The 24,026-nt window shown below is 51.5% G+C and overlaps 1 protein-coding gene across 5 annotated transcripts in view; it reads left to right on the plus strand.

Moving 5' to 3' along the window:
• Positions 1-9,558: 9,558 nt before the first annotated feature.
• The window catches only part of CHST15 (carbohydrate sulfotransferase 15), a 98,622-nt gene continuing 84,154 nt past the window's right edge, over positions 9,559-24,026 (plus strand). For 4 of the 5 annotated variants that reach the window (XR_013824221.1, XM_079899642.1, XM_079899645.1 and 1 more), the window contains exon 1: positions 9,559-9,753. The gene's annotated coding sequence lies outside the window, so the exon portion shown is untranslated. Of the gene's footprint in view, positions 9,754-11,206; positions 11,471-24,026 lie in introns of those variants that run through there. The other variant, XM_079899644.1, reaches the window with a different exon arrangement.

Raw genomic sequence — 24,026 nt, forward strand, 5'->3', positions numbered from 1 at the left:
CACCGACCCCGACAGACCAGCCGCTGCAGGCCCTGATCACGGCCTGAGGAGGGATGACTTGGTCTGGATGACAAGATGCATTGTACAAATGTCTGCATCCTGGTTCCTGAAGGGGGAGAGGCACCCCTCAGCTCCTTTTGAGGTGAGCATCGACGGGGTGGACTTCGGGGGTCCTGGGCCCCTGTGAAGCAGGAGGGAAGCCCGGCATGAGGCTGGTTTCAGGGGAGCCCCATGACAGGACACCCAGGACTCCAGAGACCCAGCCTTGCGGGGAGATCAGTGGATGGAGAAGGCGGCTTATCTCCGACGCAGCCCCCAGTGGGCACCTGTGGAAAAATAGTTCCTCCCTCACCTGGGCGCAAAGACAGTGGGTCCTCACGGCTCAGGAAAGAGGGACAGCAGGCCTGCATATGCTGCAGCGCACACGGGTCTCTGGGTCCAGACCCTTCTCACTGCTTGACTCCTTCCTCCCAGAATTCTCCCTCCTGCGGGCCAACCAGAGGCCAGATACATCACAGCTACCATGATACAGGCTGGCTTGGCCAGGCAAAAAAAGGGAATACACGAGAAATGAAAAACTGCTCTGAGGACTGTAATCATAGCATTGTCATCTGAGAATGCTTTCAGTCATTGGCGTGTGCCACTGGTGTGTACTTATGCAAACCGGGAGTGAGGTGACTGGTGGCCCCTGAGGTTCCTGGAGGAGACCCCTGACTGAGTGCTCCAGCCTTTTCAGAGCTAACCTTCTGGATGGGACTCTCAGGTGACATATGGTCCATTTCTGAGTTTGGGGGGGGGGTACTCCGAACAGAGCACTGATTCAAGGGGCAATGGGCCCCACCCCATCTCCTGCTCTGCTATTTGCAAAGCTGTGTGCCTTTGGGCAACTATCTGAGCCTCAGTTTTCTCACCTGTAAAATGGGATGATAACCTCTTAGGCCCTCCCAGACCTTCACAGAAACAGCTTGCTGAAGTGTCAGGAGCCATTGGTACAGAGCTACGGAAGTGGTAGCCTGTGGACATCTCTCCTGCAATCTGAATGGGTTGGTTCCCACTTGCCATATAATTTTTTTCTCTGATTTAGTTGCCAATCCAAGATTACCTTTAAAATTGTGCTATTTCACAATAAAACTCAGATTTCTGGCTCCCATGACCTGTCTAGCAGGAGCTGAGACCCAGCTGTCTCCTTTGATGGGGGTGTATGCTCCACAGTGCCCCAGACCCCACCCTCCCCCATTGCCCACCTCTCGTCCCCTCAACAGTGTCTCGGCTGGAAGGAATGTGCACGGCCCCCAGCAGAGTGCCTGGCAACAGACAGGTGTGCAAGAAACATCCTCTTCCCCTGTCTGTGTCCAGCCGTGAGGCCGGGAGAGCACCCTGTATTCCCGGGGAGGGACTGGTCCTACTCTCTCCCCTTCCCTCCCCTGTGGCCACGGGATAGCCAGGCAGTTGGCACATCTCCTTGCTCTGCCCGTGTCCTTGGGAAACTGGGGTGGGTTGGAGACCAGGTCACTGCAAAGTGCCAGGAAGTCATCAGGCCTACCTCACGGTTGAGCAGAAGGGCCCACAGCTCAATTCTGCATGGAGGGACTTGCCGTGATCCAGCCTCTTAGTTCCACTGATGCGGCCCATGGGTTAGGCCTTCAAGTCATGCCTTGGCTGAGAACCTCCCATCTCAACCTCCTCAAATGTTCAGGATGCCTGAGACTTAGATAAAAAAGCTAACTGCAGTCTCCTCTGAGACCTGGGGATGGGAGAATGGCCTTCATTAGACATTCATTTAAGGTGTGGAGGCCCCCAGGCTCTTTCCTAGGGTCAGCTTGCGGTTGGGGTTGGGGTATGAGAAATGCTTTGGGTCTTGAGTCTTGAGTGGGGAGGGGAGTGAGATTTGGAGAAGAGGTTCAGGTGCCAAGGTCAGAGGAGGGCAAACTCGGAGCCCAAGCTTTCTTCACCTAAGGGGACTCTCCCTGGTGGCCTGGGCTGTTCCTCTCCGCCCTCTGACCCCTCCCCGTCCACACGCCCTCTCTGCACACACACAGTCACAGTCTGGGACACCACAGGGTCCAGAGGGGCCTCAAGAGCTTGTCCAGACCACAGGGGACTTTGGGGGATACATGGACCAGGCATTAAACATAATGGAGACGCTTACTGGGAAAGTTATATCAGAAGGATTTAAAGAAAATTGTTAAGTCCTCTTAAAAACTATCCCAGTGAGAAAGCTCACTGCGTCCCAGTCCTTAAACTCTGACACTTGCTAATTTTCCTAACAGCAAGTATTAACAGGGAGAAAATACCTCTCAGTACCTGGCTGGAATTTAACCACTTTGTGTGTGTGTGTGTGTGTGTGTGTGTGTGTGTTTTTAATTATATTTAATTTTTGACAAATTTTTATGGTGAATGATAGTGGTCTTTCCATTCATAAGGAAATAACTCATCTTTTATAAGTATATTTTTTAAACTCTTTTTACTGTGGGGCTTTCCGAACACAGACCAGAAATAGAGATGGGTGCCCAACACCCCACCTTCCAGCTCCAACCGTCATCAGCCCGTGGCCCCTGCCATTTCTCTGTGCCCCACACTCTTCCCACACCCCATTACTGAAGCAACTCCCAGCCACCTTACAGCTTCATCTGTATATATTTCAGTATGTAAATTGCTTCTATGTGAGCGTATTGAAAGAACGTGGCAAGTGAATCACTGCTCCAGATGAAGCAAAATCTGAGAGCTCCCTGGATGACTGGGGGTTGGGGACGCTTATGCGGGCCAGCTTCTTATTGAGTGCATGAGAAAGCTGCCCCACCCCCACCCCCGGGCCCCTGCCCCAGCGCTGGCACAGGCTTGACACTTGGTTCTCCCTGTCTGTGTCCTTTTAGATTGTGAGCCTCTAGAGGGCAAGGCTGCTGTTCTGGGAGCTCATGAGTGGTGTCCCTGGACCCACTCGGGAAACGTTCCCTGCAGAAGTGATGCGGGCAAGAGCCTCTAGACTTTTGGATTTCCTGACACTGATGTGTGGTAGGCTGAATTTTAAATGACCCCCATCACCTTTGCTCCCAGTGTTATGCCTATGAACGTGTAGGTTACATGGCAAAAGGGACCTTGCGGTTGTAGTTAAGGTTACTAATCAGTCGACCTTAAGATAAGGAGATTATCCTGCATTATGAATATCTTGGATTCTCCTTGGTGGGCTCAATGTAATCACAGAAGCCCTGAAGAGGCAGAAGAGAAGGCAAAGGGGTCCCAAGAGCAAGAAGGACTTGAAATGCTGTTGCTGTTTCACAGATGGAGGAGGCCACGTGAGGAGAAATGAGGGTGACCTCTGAGAGTAGAGACCAAACCCAAGCCAACACCGAGCAAGGAAGCGAGGGTCTCAGTAACCACAAAGAAATGAATCCTGCTAACAACCTGAATGGGCTTGGAAGCACTTTCTCCACAGGACCTGCAGATAGGAACCCAGGCTTGCTGTCCCCTTGATTTTATTCTGGTGAGATCTGAAGCAGAGAACCCACCAGACATCTGACCCACAGAACAGTGATGTAGTCAGTAGGTGTTGTTTTAAGACACTGGGTTTGGGGTAATTTGTTACACAGCTATAGAAGACTGATGCAGACAGTGAACAGATCACCTTCTGTCACTTCTCATGATGGGTAATCAAGATTCTAATGACACTTTGGAGAGAACTTGGTCCCAAGAGATAATCCAGTTCCACCCCCATGTCATGGGCAGGGATGTAAGGCCTGGGGAGGAGAAGGGGCCACACTCACACTGGGTTTTAATGTCATCAAAGAAACTTCTAAGGAAGCAACTTTTCTCTAGTTAACCCTGCATCCAAGAGCAGAAAGTCCCTGGGAATGTTTCATGATGCCATTGTCCCAGAACTCATCTCAGAACGACCATATCTATTGTCCCTGAGCCACTTTGGGAAGCAGTGGGAAAGGTGCTGATGGGTGTGTGAGAACTGGGAAGGGTGACAGAGGCACAGCTGCGGGGCCTTGGACCCTGCCTGGCAATGTGGACTGGACTCACCTTTGGGTGCAGTGGAGGTATTACAGGTGTTTTATTATGGGGGCTGACATGCTCAGATTTGTGTGTCGGAAAGATGCTGGCTACACGTGTAGAAAGAACCAGTTAGTGGAGGTCAGGAAAGGAAGCAGAGAGTGTAGCTAAAGGCTACTGCAACAGACCCAAGGGAGAGGCGAGATGTGTCCAAACTAGTGGTTCTCAGACTTCAGTGGGTACGGAGTGGGGGAGGGTTGCTAAACATACAGATCCCCAGATACCACCCCCAGAGTTTCAGATCCTGGGGTCTCACTCCAGACCCACTGAGATGGAATCTCTGGTACTGAGGTCCAGGAATCTGCATTTTAAAAACATCCCAGGCTTCTGAGATCCGCCGGGTTGAGAAGATGATGGTGGCTAATGAGAGCTGGGGGTAACAGAGTCAAGAGCTAAGGATGACCCTGGGGCCTCTGCCTCAGGCACCTGGGCAGGCGTGTGGTGGGGACATTCAGAGAGCCAGGGGTTGTGAGGGGTGAAGCAGGTCTGGGTTGAACCGAGCAGCAAAGCTGGGCAGGAAAGGGGTGCAAATCACCAACAGCTGCTTGGAGCCTCTGCGTGTGGGTGTGTCATTCCCCTCCTCCTCCCAAGCAGGGCTTTGTAACATGTGACAGCATTAAATGCTCAACCAGGACAATGAAACGAGTTTAGAAGGCTCAGGTATTTCACAGCTGGGGCAGGCAACGCTGCTCTAAATTTACTAAGTCAACAGCTCACTCTTGCTGTTAGGTGGGCTGGAGATTTCATGACAGAAGCGAGTAAGTGAAAATGCTACCAGCTGTAAACTTTATCTTATTGGCGAAATGTCTATTATGCAGCTAAAAACAGCCAGTTGATAGGCGATGCCCACCAACAGTTGGTAGCAACAGTCTTAGGTGGTGATAACAATGACGTTATGTCTCTTTCATCACCTGTAGGTTCTTTTTATCACCAATTACTGGCCATACGCTCACTCGTGGAGGATGAAGAGGTGATGATGCTGTCATCACTAAAACCACTTAGCGTCTTCATCTGATTTTCCTTCAGAGGTTTCTGCCTGTGCGTTTCGGATCCCCAGTCTTCACTGGTGGGGAAGGCATTTGATTTTAGAAAATAATTTGGTGGACAAGTCGCTAATCAAGCCAGGAAGTTCCAACTGGGTCATTCACTGGATGTGTCCGTTGTGCCAGGCTCTGAGCTAGGGGCTGGGAATACAGAGACTTACCTGACCCTGTTCTTGTCCTCAAAGGGCTTACAGATTTCCCTGCAGGGAACTCAGAATAGAGCTCTAAAACCTTCCAGCTGTGGCAGCATCTTTAGAGTAAGTGAACTGACCCCCGGGGGGCACCCCGTTAGAATAGGCAGCGCTCATGTAAACACACCCATTCCGACGTTTGTTTAAAACTGGCTCCGTTGCTCTCTTCACTGAAGTTTCAATACAGAGTTGAAGTCTGCAGCTTTAAGGAATTTGTTATTATCCTAAATCTGGTTGAGGTTTTGGATCGAGTGTAGGAAATTTTCACAAGAACCTAAATTTCACGTTGATTTGTGGTGCATTAGCATACCAAAATTGGCTTCAAGTGCACTTAATGGATGCATTACGGCAGAAGGGATCTGTCTAACCACAGTATTTTTAAATTTATGAAATTGAAATGCACTGCAGGTTACTGAGCAGTCTAAATTCGTCAAAGTCACAGGGCTGGAAGCAGGTCGTTGCTGGTGGCAGAGATCTGAAGCCAGGTCCAACGAAACAAATTGGAGAGCCTGTGCACTGATCCCCAGGGGCCCCATGGCCCTCAGGTGCAGCCCTTCCCAGCACAGGAACTCTGACTCTGGCAGTCCCCTCCCCTCAATGCTGTCCCCTTGGAAACAACCTCGAGTTGGGGAATAAGCTGAATGTGAATTGAACTTCATCCCAGTCTCTGCTAAAGTGTTAACTGAAAAGTAAGGCGTTAGCTGAAAACTAAGTCCTCTGACATCTAAGAGGGGGCATTCCATTCTGACAGAAGTTTCTTGGAAGACCCCAAATGCTCTGGTCTCAGTGCTCACATGGTGGAATGACCAAAGGCAAGGTTGCGGCTGTTGAGTTGGGGCTTGTAACGAGCAGTGCCCATGGCCCGACCTTATCTCCCTTACCCTTAAGTGGTCTGTTGTCCCCACTTTCAAATTACTGGGCCAGTTCCTGGCACTGTGATTCCCATCCCTAATCCCTTTAAAATGAACTTCCAACAGCAATGCCTCCTGAATCAACAGCTTTAGAAGATGCCAAAGCCGCAGCTTTCAAGGTCCTTCTCCCCTCCAGGTGGGGAAACTGAGGGTCAGAGAGGGGCTCAAGGGCTTCCAGACAGCTGATGGCAGAAGCAGAACTTGGGTCCCCCAAGCTTCAGTATTTCTTAAGCAAATTGCACATAAGACGCCTGGAGATCGACACAGCTGTGGTTACTTTTTTATTCTCACTGCGCTTACCTGATGGGTGTGCCCACCATGAACTTGAATTCACTGGCACGAGTGCACACTAAAGGTATAGGAGTGGGCTTTGGTCTTTTCCTATGTTGTTTTTTTTCCTGAGCCTCAGTCTCCTCATCTGAAAAATGGGGATTAAATAATATTGGCTCCCAAGGCTGTTGTGAAGGTCAAATGATGTAGCACGGGGAAGTACTTAGCAGTGTTTGTCACATGGTGGGGATCTGTAGCTCTCCATCCTTAGCAGGGTTCGGAGACTTAATCTTCTTAGTGGCTCCAACATTCACTCCAGTGTGTGGCACAGAGCAGAGGTTCAGGGAGTGTCTGCTGAATGAATGAACGTAGCTTGGGGATCATGGCAGGTCCCTGGTCTTCCAATTTCCTGATATGCTTGCATTCTCATAGAATCTTTACTCAAGTAATACTTCTCCATTAATTCAATTAACCAGTTCAATAACAGTTCTTATGTGACTATTATATGCAAGACCACTTTCAGTAATATTGATTACAAATAATAACGAATATTTCTGAGCTCTTACTAGGTCCTAAGAATTATGCTTAATGTTTTTCAAACACTGTATCATTAGTCTTCACACCAGCCCACTGAGGGAATGTATCAGTCAGCCACTTCCACAATAATGCTATGTAACAAAATTTCCAACATTCAATAGCTTGCAACAAGCATTTTCCCCTTGTTCATGTGTTTGTACGTCAGCGGAGGCAGTTCTGAATCCAGGCTGGGTCACTTGGCTCCAGGCTGCAAGTTGAGTTCAGGTCTGCTCCACGTGTGTTTATTCTGGAGCCTTGCTGGAAGAGGCAGCAGCTTCTCAGGATGCGTTCTTCTCATTATGGATCCAAAGCACAGGAGAGCAAGCCCAGCCCTGCAACACATGTCAAGCCTCTGATTCAGTCACATCCTTCAAAATCTCATTGTCTAAAGCAAGTCATATGATCAAGTCCAAAGTCAAGGGATGGGGAAGCACATTCCATGTGCTATGAGGCTGTGACAAAGATGTAGAAGTGTAATACCCCCATGGGGTCAATAATTCAATTTACTGCTTGTAGGGGTCTTATAGGCTCCAGACTGAGGCAAAGAAAGAAATGACTTGCCCAAGGTCACTCAGCTCGTTGGTGTCAGCAGTAGGGGTTGAAGCCAGACAATTTAATTCCAGAATTATGGAGGCCTACGTGTGCATATGGTGAGGGGATATTCGTTTTCTTAAATTACTTGTATTTTTTTTACCCATTAGTTGCCAATATCATGTTGGCACCAGCCTCTCTCACGGTTACCCATCCATCTACTCACCCACCCAGTCACTCACACGTCTGGTCTTTGGGTATTCTCTCAACTCTCCAGAATAAAAGACTCAAGGGCAATTCTTGGGTGATTTTTTTGCAATTAATGTTGAGGGGAAAAATTGTCATCCAGTTAATCTCAGGCACGTATATAAATACCTTTAGAAAGTCCCTGGTGGAATTATATCAAAGCGGCACCATGATTTTACTTAAAAACAGTTTGCTCTGAGTCAACTGAGATTTCTGACACCTGAATCTGAAAGTGAGATCTGGGTGGGCCCTGCGCTGTCTCCACAACGGAGTGGTGTGTTTACTTGGAGGGAGGAGAGGAAAGACGAGGTATGTGTGGCTGTGGAATAAGGTTCCACACTCGCTTACAGGAGGGGATTTCCTCCTCTGTGTTTCCACAGAACCTTCCCTGTGTTTGTTTAAACCCATTGCACACTCTGGTCTGACAGCTGCCTGGCCCAGGGCCTCCCTTGCAGAAGCATGCACAACCAACCTTCTTTAACAGCACCCTTCACTGTGTCCCCCGAGGCAATTACTTGAGTATATAAACCTTACTGAAAGGCTGGCTTTTCTTGGGAACTAATAAATAAGCCCCAAAGCCACAACGTGGGTAAGACCTTGAAAAACGGCCTCATCATCTATTGGGAATTGTGAACCCTGCAAAAAGCAGCTCATTGTACTTTTCAGAAAAAGCTTTTTGTTTAAAAAAATAATAATGAACAAAAACCACCAAGTGGAGTCTATATGGAAAAAGCAATCTAGTCTGAGATTCTAAGGCTGGTCTCTTTGCTGCATTAATCTTTCTTCGTAGATTTTATGTAAGAGGCATTATTTGCAGGAAAACAAGATACCGTTCTGAAGAATTCCCCTCTCATCCCAGCTTTCCATCTGCAGTTATAATCCTCTGATTGTGACCTCTGCATTAGCTGCCGTGGATGCCGAGCCGAAGTTTATGACCTCAGGGTGGGTTATAGTTTCGGGGGGGGGTGGTGAAATGAAGCCTCAAGCGATCAAAGTCACGTATTTCCAGAAAGAGAGGAAAGGGGGAAAAGGCACCCTCCGGACGCATCCCTCAGCGGTGGGCCAGCGCTTGACACTTATAGAGCATTTTAGCTCCACTCTTGGTTGCTTTGTTGCTTTGAGGGCAAGATGCTGGACTGTAGCCATGGGGACACGGGCAGGCAAAAGGCTATGTGACTGAGAACAAGGATTTTTTTTTTTCTGTCCCTTGGACCTGTTTCCTGAGAGGCTGGGCTTGAGTCGAGTCTTCCAGAATTCAAAGTGTCTTTTCTTTAACTGACGGTATCTCCATTCAAGAGCCCGGAGTCGACCACTGGTGCCGCTTCCTTGACCTCGGGCAGCCCAGGTGGTTTCCTGGAGCTGCCACCCCCTGGGCCACTGCGGCCGGCCGGGCTCGGGGTCCCGCTGAGCCTTCCCTCACCGTGGAAGCAAACAGGCTGGGCCGAAGAGCCCGGGAGAGCCTTCTCGGGATGCAAAAATACAACAGAGGGCGCGGAACCCACCAGCGCCGTGGCCTTGAATATCAACGTATGGGCTGGCTCCAGACCGCCAAGTTCGTTAAAAATGTCTCTGGCAGGGTGTCATTGGCAGACTTTAGGGGTTTCGGTTTGCTTTCTATTTGGAATCACCGCATCGCACAAGCCGTGTTTACTTGGAAGGAGAGGGGGCGGGAACCAAACCCACCGCTCCGCGCACACGCCTTTTTCTCACATTCCAGACTCGAGCTGATGTGTGTCAGCGCGACATGGGGCGGGGGGAGGGTTCTTTTCGGATGTTTCATTCGCCATCCGCACGTCACTCCCAAACTTTTCCTCCCTGCGCTCGGGGAGTCAGGTTGACGCGCCCTGGATGAGGGGCTCGAGGCGCGGGGCTGGGCGCGCTCCCGCGGAGCCGGAGCCGAAGAGGCTCCCGGGCTGGACTCGGGCTTCTCAGGTACAAGTTGGGTGCCAGGCGCGGCGGAGGGGGCGGCGACGAGCGGCGGGTGGTGTCTGGCTCCGGGCTCCGGCGCCCCTCCGCGTTCTGGCCGGGCAGCGCCGGGGGCGGCCCGGGCTGGGCGTAGGGAGTCCGGCCTGGCGGAGGCTGCGCGCAGCCTCACTCCCCGCGGCGCTCCCGGCGCGGCGGCAGCGGCGGCGGCGACGACGGCCCAGGCAGACAATGAACTTGCGAGCGCGCGGAGCCGAGGCAGGTTTGGGCCCCGCGACCCTCGGCCCAGTCTCCCCGAGGCAACCGCGGCCCCCAGCCGAGGGCGTCCCCTCGCCGCCGGTTCTGGCCGTGCTCTGGGCGCCCCGCGCGCTGGGGACCCCGCGGGAAGGGTCGCACGCCCCCCTCCCCGGCTCGGGAAAATGCGGTCGGAGCTCGGGGACGGGGTACTCGGCGGCGGGGTGGTGGCGCCGCGGACAGCCGGAGGCCGGCGGGGGGCGCACGCCACGGGGCACGCACGGGGTGGCTGTCCAGGAGAACGACCCCAGGAGTCGGAATCGGGGCGGCGCGCTGCAGGCGGAGGACCGACGGACCGACAGATCGGTGCTTTCTCCTTAAGAGCGCGCTTTGGGTGGGGATGGGGGTGGGGGTGGGGATTCCCCAGCCTTGCGCTCCGCTTCCCGGCGCACTTCTGGGAAGTTTCCAGGCGCGGCCCGAGGCAGGTAGGTGTGCATCTGCCACTCTTTCCTGGACTCGGGTTCAGAACCGCCTCCTCGCCCCGGCTCCAGTCCTGCGGCCACACTGGGAGGGGAGGCTTGGTGTGTGTTGGGGGTGTCCCGGGCGCCGAAGCCTGTGGGACCGGGTTCCGGGAGGGGGACCGCGGGGGCGGGCCTGGGAGGAGACGGGGGCGCGGCGAGGCCCGGGGCGTCCTGAACTTTTGCTCCCCGCTCCCTCTTCCTTCCTCCCCGCCCCCTGCCCCCTCCCAGCTCAGGAGGCGGCGTGACTCCGGAGTAGCCGGCGCTTCCCGGCTGCGGTGGCGGCGGCGGCGGCGGCGTCCCCGGCCGGCCTGGGCGCGGCGAGCCGAGCGCTGCAGGTCTGAGCCGAGTGGCGCGGCGGGGCGGCCGGGCGGTGGAGCTGCGGGGTGACGAAGCTGTGGGGAGCCGGGGTGGCAACGGCCCCTGCGCGGGGGCGACGCTGCCGATCGTGATGGAGCCCGAGTCTGTTGGGTTGTGTGTGCGGGTGGAGAGGACTTGGCGGCCGTGGGCGGATGGCGGGCGGCTCGTGGCGCAGTTGGCCCCCTTGGAGCCCCCTAGGATCTTGGGATGGAGGCGCCCGGGAGAAGGGAACCTCGCCTTTGGGGGAATGAATGAAGAGCTGTGGAAGCGCCTTCCGACTCCTCCGGGCGAACGGATTGGCCGCCGCGCGCGCTTGTGTGTGCTTGTGTGTTTAGGATCTGGAGCCGCCAGGGTCCTGGGCGCGGCTGCTCGACCGCCCCGTCGCGGTCCTGGTGCCCACGTTGCCCGTCCGCCCAGCGCCCGGGGTCGGCCCGCGGGGCTGGAGCGGCGGGTGTGGACTGAAGGCTGGGGCTTGGGTGCCGGCTGTAGGCAGCTGGACGTCCGCGCCTCGAGCAGGGAGGTTCGAGAAGGAGGCGGCAAAGCCTGGGGCTGAGACTCGCTCCTCCGGCCCCCAGTTTCCGGTTCCCCGAGGCCCTTCGCTGCATTCACGTTGGGTGAGTTGATGGCACGGAGTTCTGGGGAATGAAGTTGTATGTCCAGGAAGCCGCAGGACGCCCCGGGAAGGGATGTGGCGCGCTGTTCTGTGAGGCTGAGCCGAGGGCTTCGCAGGGCCCCAGCTCCTCTTTCCTCAACTGCGGTTCCTGAGAGGGCAGCCAGCCAGCCGGTGTTGGAGCAGAAAGCAGCCCGGGGGCACGTGCACCCGCTGAGGCGTCCAGGTGGAAACTGAGGCCTGGAGATTTGCCCCAAGTTCCTCTAGAACCTCGCACACCATTTTCCATGCCCAGCTTTCCTGCTCCCGCCCCCTTCCCAAATGGTGCAAAATCAGGAACCCTCCCTTCCAGAACGTGGCACTTATTAATTTTACCAACTGTACGTTGAATCAGGCCGTCTTGAGGTGCAAATCATATATGATTTTGTTTAAAATAGCATGGGCATAAAAATGCCTTTTTATGAGGTAGTTTTAAATCAAATACGTTTTTGTCTCTAATACTCCTGAAAGATTGGCAGGAAAATGTTTTCCTTGCCTCCTGCTGCATGGGGAAACTGAGCCAGCCAGGTGAAGCAGCTTGCCGTGGTCTCTCTCAGTGCATAGGTGCGTAGTTGAGCCAGAAGTGGAGCTGCAGGGCTCTTCTTCCCTCCCAGGTCCAGCTTCCCGGGAGAACCATTTCTAGGGCCCTCTGAAGGAAATTCAATGATGTTTTTGTGTTTTTTCTCTCTGGGTATTGTATGACTGCAGTGAGCAGGGTTAATTCATCCAGGATATTGTGTGTGGGAGGTGGAGAGGCGGGTTTGTCCATAGTGGATCCCACGTGAGCCTTGCTTTTCTTTGATGGTTAGATGGCCAGGCATCCCAGCACCGTCACTGTGGCTGCCGTGAGGCCTCTGTGTCTGCACCTTTCTTCTCCTCTGTTGCTGCTGCCCCTGGCCAGAAGAGGTGAGGAATTTGATTTTCTGCTGGCCTGAAGGAGAGAAGATTAATCCCTGCATCTGGAAGAGGCTATGTTTACAGGAAAGTTTGGGAGAGGCTGGGAAGTGGACTCTGCTTACTTGGTGTCTGGAGAAGGAGCAGAAAAGAAACTCCAAGTCAACCAGCTGGGCCATGGGAGCCCCAGGCTCTTGGAACCTGCACTAGCAGAAGCTTTAGGTTAGGGCTGGGTTGTGATTAGACTGTGGTTGTCCAAGGCCACTTAGGGCCTGGCTGGAGGTGACCCGGCTAGCATCCGCCTGGCATCTGCCGATGGCATGGATAGCATCCGCGTCCAGGCGAGCTCCGGGGGATGGGGAGAGGGGAGACGCTCTGGGGCTGCCCTGGGCAGGTGAGCACATGCCCTACCTAAGGAGGGCAGCTTTGGCTCAGCTCCAGCCAGTTGGGGGGGAAAAATCGACTTGACAGGTCTTGTTACTTCTCAAGAGAATTCTTGAGCCTGGACATTTAAGTGTGGGCTCCAGTGCTACAAGTAGGGGGTGGGGTGAGTACTCTGCCAGGAGGTCTGAAGCTTGACGTCTGGCCCTGTGTCTGTGTACTGGGGAGGGCATCCCACTATCAGAGACCTGTGACACCTGACGGGGCATGGGGATCGCATCTCCCCGAGGCCGAGGGATTGAGAATTGACGGGAGCCCGATGTGCCTGTGGCCATGTGCCCGGCTGCTTCATGTGCCGTGTGTCATGCGTCCATTCAATAGCTATTTGATGAATTCTTTTGTTTTTAATTTCATTTATTTATTTACTTATACAGCAGGTTCTTATTAGTTATCTATTTTATACATATTAGTGTATATACGTCAATTGCAATCTCCCAGTTCATCCCACCACCACCCCGCTTCCCCCCTTGGTGTGCATACATTTGTTCTCTACATCTGTGTCTCTATTTCTGCCTTGCAAAGCGCTGAATTCTTGTCATGTGGAAAGAGACACCCTGCCTAAAACTTTTTATATAATTTCATTATCAAATAGTACACCATGATAAGATAGAGACCCAGCCCTCGGAGGAAGGGAGCAGGCAAAAATGCCTGTACCTGATGGACAAATGAACAGCGAGCTGCGTTCAAAGGTGGGCAGGACAGTAAGGCAAGGAAAGTGAGAGGTGGGTTGTATAGGAGGAGAGTCTCCTTTTACTGATGTGGAAATTGAGGCTCGGAGTAGTGGGTCTGAGGTCACACAGCCCAGAAGTGGAAAGTCAAACCAGGTCTCTGATTCTCCAGCTCCTGGGCTGGCTCTGTCATCCCACCCTGCTGGACTGGAGCCTCTTGGAAACTCCTAGATGAATGGACCTTCGCTGTGGTGGGGAGCTCTTGCTTCCTGTCCCTGTATCCAGACCCTGTCCTGGTCCCCAGGTCTCAGCAGGCCCTGGATTGCCAGGTGTCATTTGGGATGCATTTGTATGAGAGAGGAGTTTCCTTAAATTCTAAAAACAGAAACTAGTTTGAAACGTAGCTGGCCTGGCAGTGTCACCGTGCGAGCACTCTGTCACTGGGCATCTCTTTACAGCACGTGATTTAGAAGCGACACTTGCAGCCACTGGTGAAAACGGTACATCCACCTGAAAGTCAGGATGCTCAGGTGATGTCGACTGAGTTCCGCCGGAACTGTGTTGCTTTGCTGTGAACCCAGAGCCCGTCTTCTCACTTAGCTAACGACGTCCTGGGAGACTGTTTGGACTTGCACAGGGTCTTTCGTTATTGTTCTCAAGTGCTGGGGTCTGATTTCCTTCCTGAGACGCTCATCCTTTAAAAGGAAGCACTGGGACGAGATGATTTATGTGTAGACCCGTGTCTTCACAGCATGAAATGAAGCACAGAGGTGGGAGTTGTCTACTGAGTATCCCGTCTCCATATCTAGGAAGAAAAGTAAAGGTTTTTTGTGGATTTGGGCCAATACAGAATATATATATATTTTTACGTACGGGGGTTGGGGAGGAAGACATTTGGTCATAACAGCTGTCATTTGCTGGGCCCCTACTGGTTCCCAGCTGGCCCTGTGCCAGCCAGGTCAGACAGGTGTCCCCCTGTGTCTCAATCAGAGGGCAGGGAGGCTCTTGGAGATCACAGGGAAGAAGCTTTCAGTCATCCGGATGTGCAGGAGCTAGGAGCACGGAATGGCAGTGGAGGAAGGAGGGAAATGGGGCTGGAGGGGGAGAAAAACAATCCTGGCTCTAGAAGGGGAAGGCGGGCGTGAATCAGCAAGTGGTAAGGGGCGGGGAGGTGGCAGGAGAAAGCAGGTTCTCAGTCTCTGCTGATTTCGAAAAGGATGTACAGGAAACGCGAGCAGCCTCTTTCATCAGCAGCAGCTACATGCAGCATTGATGCCTTCTTCCAGGTGCAGGCCCAGGGCCAGGTGCGTGGGAGCTGAGAGGCAGCGCTCAGAGCAGTAGGCGAGGCAGAACTTGCAAGTCGGAGTTCCACAGTGCTGCCCAGAGTGCGGCAGGAGTCTGCATTAGCGACTCTGACATTGGAGTGGTCTGGGGCGACTTCACCCCTGGCCTGAGAGCTGGGGTCCTCTACATGACAATACCTGCCGGGCACTTGGAGCGGTGCCTGGCATACAGTAAGTGCTTAAGAAACATCGGCTTTTGTGGTATTCTTTAGCTCTAGAGCTCATAACCAGGGACGGGGGACGTCTCTGATCCCTCTGAAATTGCACGTACAGTCTTTTATGTAGATGTGTATATTTCTTGGTGTGTGTTGGGGGTGGAATTCTGGCATATTCTACCTCAGAGGACTTCTCTTACACCCCGTAAGGCCGGGAGCCCCAGGACACATTGGATTCTAGTCAGGCTGGTTGCTTCACCTCTCTGGGCTATTTCTTCATCTGTGCAAAGAGGGGCCTGGATCCACAGTTGCCCTCTGGGATGCTTCCAGCGGAACGCTGTGGACAGGCTGTAGGTCAGTTTGACTGTGCTCCCATGAGATGCGCTTAAGCCCAGGGCAGACCAGGAAATGTGCTGGGGTGGCTGGCTTTTGAATGTTACATCTTGAGCACCACTGTAAGCGTCAGAGAGTCCTGAGTAGGTGTGGGGGGGCCTTTTTGCCGGGGCAGGCTCTCCCTGACACCTATGCTACATTTCTAGAGTTTGTCCTGGTCCAGGCCTTTCAGGTCTCTGAAGAAAGTGAGGCTGGTGGATCCTCAAAAGCAGAGAGTATCATTATAATGGAAACCTGGACACTTTCCAGAATCGTGTTTGTGATAAAAATATTGAAACAGGCAGCCTAGTTACCCAGGTGCCTGGAAAATACCCCAGCATGGGCAAATAATTAGATTACAAGGCAGGCGCAATTGTTTTTTCTAGTGATATGCGGGAACCTGGTGGTTTCACGTCTTCTCTTGAAATGGAGTATGTGTTTGCTGGCCTTTTTTGCTCCCTGTGGTCAAAAACATAGTGGAGTGGCCTCTGAGGGGGAAAGGACATGAGAGTTGGCAATTCTGTCCCTCTCGGGGCAGCCCTGGATCTTGGGGGGAAGTTCTGTCCCGCTCTGCTGTGCCCTTGTAGGGAGCTGCCCCCAGGGCCGGGGCCCGTGGCACATTTGCTGTGATGTTAGAAGGTGCATTTCAGAGTCTGAGAGGTCTGTGAAGGTGTGTTATTTTCTCACCCCTTGTTGAAAGGGGTCTGGGCAGCTCTGTCTGCCCTTCGTGACACACGTTAACTGACTCGGGCTGGATGAAGTAAGCTCGGCCAGCACCTTCATTTTCCAATCAACCAAATGTTTGGTGCCCATCATGGAGATGTTCTTTTAGCCTGGGTGTTGAATCCTGTATAGGCCCTTGGAGGTGGTGGGGTGAGCCTGGGCACCCCGTTGACCTGCGTTTGATCATGACCCTGGGCAAGTGGTTTAATCTCCTTGTGCCTCGGTTTCCTCACCTGTAAAGTGGGGTTAATAATCTCTTCCTTGTCCTTGTAGTGTAGTTTGAGTACCAGTAGTACAAGTTAGGGTTCAACGGAGCTCCCCAAACTAAGCCCCTCTTTCCTGGCCAAGTTCTGAACTTGCAGAGAGAGAGGGGAGGAGAAAGATAGGTGGAGGTAAAAATGCAATGTTTGTTCCCGGCTGAAGTAGACATAGTAGAATGTGATTGAACCGGTGGGCACGTGGGCATCGCAATCCTCAAGTGAGAAGTGGGCAGTTAGGTCGGCTGACCTCCCCTGAGTCACAGGTCCAGTGGGAAAGCGGCAGCCTCTCCCTGGGCCGGCCCCCTTCCTCCACAGGGTAGCCAGCAGGGGGCAGTGCCTACTCTGTGTGGGAAGAGGCAAGGCCAGGCTACCTGTGTCTAGGTCCTCCTTGCACACTCCTGGGATGGGGGTGGATGGACACCACCAGGTGTAGACACAGGTGGTGGTACACAGGTGGCGCTGTCTCCACGAGGAAGAAACATCAGGAGTGGGCAAGACGATACCCCCCCATCCCCCACCCCGCCTCCACACACTGCAAATAATAAGTACTTAGCCCCGGGCCTGACCCACGGGGGCAGGGGGCAGGGGTTTGGGGCTGGCACGTGGTACCTATTAGGCATAAATTGATAAGGGCAGCATTAGATATGCAGTTGATAAGGATATTGAGGGGGACACTGAGATTAGGAAGTGAGCCTGTTAACCAGGCCTTGTTATCTGTAGAGCATGGCAGTGATTAGCCAGATTGAGATAATGATTAGCCTTTGTGACACACATGTAATTTACAAGGGGCGGGGGTGCCCCCGGAGCCACTGGCTGGCTGACAGCCTGGTAGCCTGAGTGGGAGAGCCTTTTCTGCCTCCTCTTGGTTCTCCCTCCCGGTTCATCCCAGGGGGGAACTGTGGATCCAGCCTCCTCTTTGCATGGCCTGAACCTTCATCAGCCCCCGGCCCCCCGTCCCATCACCACCTTCGGGAAGCTTTGCCAGTAATTCTTACCATCTCTCCATATCCTCCCATCCAGGTGTTACCGTCCTCCTCTGAGTGTCTGCAATTCTACGCTATTGAACTCAACCTACTTTATACCACGTTCTTTCTAGTTTTCCTGGGTGTGTGGTCCACTCACCCATGCCCAGCAAACCTCTCAAGGTTGATGAGGCTGTCTGGGGGCCCACTCAGTCGCGAGAGTTGAATGAATGCTCAAAAGCCAGCTAGTCCTGGAGGAAGGGCTGTGATGGATTTCACGTGGGCCTCTGGGTGTGCATCCAGAAGACAGAAAAGTATCCCCAATTCGGCAGCATATGGTGCAGGAGAGTTCATGCTTGTCGCTAAATTTCTGCAGGAGTCAAGAGCCTAATGTAATAACCTTGGATTTCCTGACACTAGAGTTTTGGGCTATTAAAAGGTAGTGAGCCCAGTTTTTTGTGTCTTGAGAGTCTTGGGGATAAACGTTATGGAATTTTGGTTGGTATTTCAGGAATAGAAGTCAGGAGCCATTTACTCAGGAAAGAAATGTTGAGGCCGTTAGTGTTTCTTATGGCCAGTATAAATAGCTTGTCTTTAAGTTCCATGCTCCTTTGTTTGGAATGTAAATATTTGCATTAAAAATATAAAGTATGTCCCGGCATGTATTTATAGGGACCATAATTTCCAAACCAAAAATCAGACTATTGGTCTACAGAGGATTACTGCCTCTGATTCAAGAACCTGTTTATGTAAAGTCTTCCAAATGTACACACAGAACCGTATTTGCTTTGTGCACAGAAGGGATCTCCAGGATTACAAGAAAGCGGAGTTGCCCCAGGGAATTGGGCCAAGTAGTTGGGTTTCCCGACAGACACTTATGATCACGCTGTTAAGTTGCAACCACCCCAGGGCAGGGCGAAGTTTTGGCCCAGGTCCCGTGGGACCGGCCGGCTTCTCCGTCCTCAGTCTCCTAGACATCCAGGTGGGAGTTGGCCGCAGCTGGCTCATCTCTGGGTCATGTAACCAGACGCCTGATTTCAGAATTGCTGTTGCCGTAGGAAGATGTGAGAAGAATGCGGGGATTGGTGTTCTTTCCGCCATCTCGTTTCTGGTTCAAGGATGAACTCTGAGGGCCCCTGGAGGCTGTCATCCTCCATCAGATTCTTGGGGCAGTTTAGCTTTTTAATTTTCCATGAAGAAAAGTGCAGATTTGTCAGACATTTGCTGGAGGCAGGATATCACCGCTTATTTGGTCTCCGCCCTCTTCTTTGGAATGAGAGATTGGGGGCTGCAGTCGGGCTGGGCCAGGGCCTCTGCTCCTGGCAGAGAGAGAGAGAGAGAGAGAGAGAGAGAGAGAGAGAGAGAGAGAGAGAGAGAGTGTGTGTGTGTGTGTGTGTGTGTGTGTGTGTGTGTGTGTGTGTTGGGTGGGTTTATTCTCCAAACTCTCTGTTGGCAGCCCTCGATGGAAAGCCTCTCTCCAGAGTCTCAACAAATACAGAGTGGGGGGATGTCTGGTCTGTTGGAGAGGGCCAACCTAGTCCATAAGCCAGCCCTGAATCCAGGCTCATCCCCCGCCTGGAATCCTCCCTATCATCACAGGGTGAAGGACAAATGAGTGGGGACCCAGGGGGGGTCTTGGCAGGGCCGGGGACCCCAACTCTGGCCTCTGTTTGGCTGCTACCAGGACCTCCTTTGTCTGGCATCCCAGCCAGCCCAGGGCCCTTCTCTCTGGTGGGACCAACACCTCCTCTCCCACTGGACACTGTTGCCTTAGGACTGGGACTCAGTTTTGAGGTAGCAGGACTCCTTCTCTGTCTTGCAAAGGGGATGGTGTCCTGGCTATAGGAGTTTCAAGCATCTTTCTGCTTGGGGTCCCAGGATGCTGAACCCCACCCAGGGGAGGAAGTAAAGCAGGGTGGTGGTCTGAGGGGAGGGGCGTGAAAGGTGAGTTGTAGGCCCACGCTGCCTGTGTACCATCCAGCATTAAGCACTAAACTTCCCCTCTTTGTCTCTTACTTTGACCCATCAGTATTTCTTGTCTGAAAGAAACACCATCTGGGCTTAGAAATGGTGAGTCCTTCGGGAGGACCATCTTCCTGTGTAGCTGGGTGTTCTTGAACCGTGGGAAGCTCACGATTGCCTTCTCTTTGGTCATCTGTAGCCTGACCTTCACTGATGGGACCGTCCCTTATTCTGTCACAATTCTCTATAAAGATAATAGTTCCAGGAAGGCCCCATCCAACCCCACTTCAGGCCAATAATCCAAGCGCACTGTTTTGAAAGTCAGAGGAAACAGCTGCTTTTAGGACATACTGAACTTGGCTAAGAAAGTTATCAGCGGCAGTAAACGAGAGGATGAAAGAAGGCTCCGATTAATGAAAGTGGGATCAGCCTGATATCTGTGCTGCCCTAGCTTTGAAAAGCTGTTCATACCTGCTCTGTAGCAGTTTCTGTGAGAAATTAGATATGGAAAGATGTACAAAAGGGAAGAGTGAGCTTAACAAATGTGGCCTCTTTATTGGAAATAGTTTCCAGGAAAAAAAAAATCTTTTGCCCGTGGGTCGACAGCTGAGAATCCATGGACCTTTTGCATTGTTGACAATCTGGCTCAGAGAATAAAAGTGATGTATTGGAAAGTAGATGAAACCTCAGTTGCCATTTAGATGGTAGAAAATAAATTTGCTTTTGGCTGTTAAAACTGAAACAAATCAATAGGAAAATGCAGGTCTGCCCACATTTAAGTCAGCAGTTTCTTTTTTTCTGTGTGTGTGTGGGTTTATGTACCTTTGGATCAGTTATGAAGGTACAGGATTGTTTAGGGAGACGTGTGTGTGTGTGTGTGTGTGCGCGTGCATGTATTTATGTGTATATATATTTATTTTACGAAGTTCTCATCTGGTATTTTTAATGTGAATTTTATTTTTATTTTTTTATACAGCAGATTCTTATTAGTTATCTATTTTATACATATTAGTGTATATATGTCAATCCCAATCTCCCAAATCATGCAACAGACTTTTTTGCCCATTCACCCTGTCCTTTTTATAAAACAGCTTTAACGAGATGTAGTTCACATAACATAAAATTCACCCACTTAAAGTATACAATTCTGTAGTTTTTAGTATGTTCACAGACATGTGCAACCAGAACCACATGTAATTTTAGAACACTTCATTGTATCAAAAAGAAACCATGTACCTATTAGCTATCAGCCCTCTCTCTCTCCATTCACCCCCCACCCTCCAGCCTTAAGCAACCAGGAATCTATTTTCTATCTCTACTGATTTCTCTATTCTGGACTTCAGGTGAATGAAATCATATAATATGTTTTTTGTGTGGGTCTCGTTTCTTTCGCTTAACATAATGTTTTATGGTTCATCCATATGGTAGCTTATATCAGTATTTCATTCCTTTTTATGGCCAAATAATATTCCATTGTATGAATAGACCACATTTTATTTATCCATTCATCTGTTGATAGACGTTTGGGTGTTCTCCACCTGTTGGCCCTTATGAATAGTGCTGCAATAAACATTCATTTATGAGTTTTTGTGTGGACATGTTTCCATTTCTAGAATTAAAATTTATGAGGTATTTTTACTTGCTTTTAATAATAAGATTCATTTACTTTTTTTTTTTTTTTTTTTTTTTTTGTGGTACACGGGCCTCTCACTGCTGTGGCCTCTCCCGTTGCAGAGCACAGGCTCCGGACACAAGGCTCAGTGGCCATGGCTCACGGGCCCAGCCGCTCTGCGGCATGCGGGATCCTCCCGGACCGGGGCACGAACCCGCGTCCCCCTGCATCGGCAGGTGGACTCCCAACCACTGCACCACCAGGGAAGCCCTCATTTACTTTTTTATATGCTTTTTCCCTGGCCCTAGAGAAGGCTTGATTCTCAGATGAGGTACTGATCCCCACCTGAATTGTTTAGAGCTTGGAAAGGGCTTCAGGGAAACATAGTCCAGCCCCATTTTGTAGATGGGGAAACCGAAGCCCAGAGAGGCCACACAGAGTCAGGACTGGATCTGGGTTTTCAGAGTCAGTCCAGTTACCCTGAACGTTTTCCCTGAGCGCTTAGTAAAACCGCAGGTCACCCTCTTGATTGGCTGGGGACAATAAACACAGGCCGGTTGGGTGGACAGACGGTGACCGCCTGGCCCAAGCCCACTATTCTAATCCCCTTTGATCTGCAAAGGCCCCAGAACAACTCATCCTCCACCAGCTGCCAAACGAGAACTGCAGCTCGTGGCTCCTGGCGCCAGTGCCTTCTGAGTCCCTCCCCTGCAGCTACGGGAGGCCAGCGCTTATCCGGAGAGTAATTAAATTAGGAACCAATTCAGAGAATGAAATTTTATCTGATCTGGCCAAGCCCATAAACAAGGGGCTGTGGTTGTGACTCCAGGGTACATTATGAAGTTGTTTTTGAAAGAGTTAGGCTGGGCCACAGCAAGGAAGGAAATGTGCGGGACCTGCAGGCAGCTTTCCCGGGTGGGTGTGTTGCAAGGGCTGGGGGTGTGTCCCGGGGTGTTGAGCTGAATCCCCAGACTAGCTTTAGTTTTTTCCTTTTTTTTCTAGTTTTATTGAGATATAATTGACATATAACATTGTATTAAAGTGTACAACATAATGATTTGATACATGTTTATATTGCAAAATGATCACCACAGTAGGTTTAGCTGACATCCATCACCTCACGTAGTTGCAATTTTTTTTTCTTGTGATGAGAACTTTTAAGATTTACTCTCAGCAACTTTCAAAAACACAATACAGGGCTTCCCTGGTGGCGCAGTGGTTGAGAGTCCGCCTGACGATGCAGGGGACGTGGGTTTGTGCCCCGGTCCGGGAAGATCCCACATGCCGCGGAGCGACTGGGCCCGTGAGCTGTGGCCGCTGAGCCTGTGCGTCCGGAGCCTGTGCTCCGCAACGGGAGAGGCCACAACAGTGAGAGGCCCGCGTACCGCAAAAAAACAAACAAACAAAACAAACAATACAGTATTGTTAACTATAGTCACCATGCTGTAAATTAGATTCCCCAGAACTTATTTATCTTATAACTGGAAGTTTGTACCTTTTGACCACCTTCACTCATTTCCCCTCCCCTCAGCCTTCCCTACCCCCCAACAATCAACAGTCTGTTGTCTGAACCTTATCATTCAGCTAGCTCTAGCTTTTGGTTGTCTCTTTTTTTTTTTTTGGAATTTTATATTATTTATTTTTTGATACAGCAGGTCCTTATTAGTCATCAATTTTATACACATCAGTGTATACATGTCAATCCCAATTGCCCAATTCATCACACCCCGCCCCACCCAGACTAGCTTTTTTTTTCCTAAAGAAGCTGTTGCGGGTAGGAGTTTATTATTTATTTATTTTATTTTTGCTGTGTTGGGTCTTCGTTTCTGTGCAAGGGCTATCTCTAGTTGTGGCAAGCGGGGGCCACTCTTCATCGCCGTGCGCGGGCCTCTCACTATCGCGGCCTCTCTTGTTGGGGAGCACAGGCTCCAGACGCGCAGACTCAGTACTTGTGGCTCACGGGCCCAGTTGCTCCGCGGCATGTGGGATCTTCCCAGACCAGGGCTCGAACCCGTGTCCCCTGCATTAGCAGGCAGATTCTCAACCACTGCGCCACCAGGGAAGCGCCTAGCTTTTGTTTTGTGACTGCAATGTTCTCGATGCTTAGGAAAGTTCACCTGCTAAGATCCTCCTGGATACATTTCACGCTGTTATCATTGACCTCTACAACTGTGATCAGAAGGAAACTTTGCAGGAGGCTCGTTGACTCTAAATCCAGGTGCCACATCAGAACTCCTGTGGGGCGTTTTGAAAGAAATATGCATATACTCCAGTCCTCCATGAGTTCTTCAGGGGTTGGCCCAGGGCATCTCTGTGTGCGTGTGTGCTCACGTGTGCTCACATGTGCTCATGTTCGTACGTGGGTGCGTGTGTTAAGCTCTTTAGTTAATAAGATGGAATGTAGCAGTGATTGTAATTGTTCCCCTGAGGAGGATTTCCAGTCCTTCCATGGCAAAGATGGGGGACAGGTACTCTGCAGAAATCTCAGGAGTGATCCTCTTCTGTCCTCAATCTGTCCTCAACTGTGACCCTCTTCGGGTTCCTTGATCAGATTCCCTGGATGTAACTAATATTCATGTTCCATCACTGCAGCATCTGTGGGATTTTAGCTCTGGTTTCCTTCTCTGCATGAATGGCCCAGCCCGAGACCCAGGAGTCTCCTTGGCCCTTAGCTGGTCAGTGCAGGAATTACCTCCTTTCCCTCTCTGCCACTAGAAGGTATTTGTCCCTTTAGGATAGGAGGTGTGTCTCACTCAAGGTTATATCCCCAGGACCCAGCCCATGGGAAAGAATGATTGGATGGATGGACAAATGGATGAAAGGAGGAAAGGCAAGAATACATTGATTGATTGAAGACCTCGACCCACAGTGCGGAAACGGCAAGGGTCTTACCGGTCGTGTGGGTTGTTTTCCTGTCCTGCTTACCCCCCTTTTACAGCTGGAGAAACCGAGACCTGGGGGGTGAAATGACTTGCCCCTGATCCTTCAACTTCGTTAACGAAGACCATTTGAGAGCCTGACCCTTCATCTTCAACTCTTCTGACTCAGGCTCTGCAGCCCCCTTTTTTTTTTTTTTTTACGGTATGCGGACCTCTGTTGTGGCCTCTCCCGTTGCGGAGCACAGGCTCC

The sequence above is a fragment of the Stenella coeruleoalba genome, assembly GCF_951394435.1.
Source record: "Stenella coeruleoalba genome assembly, chromosome: 16".
Lineage (NCBI taxonomy): Eukaryota > Metazoa > Chordata > Mammalia > Artiodactyla > Delphinidae > Stenella > Stenella coeruleoalba.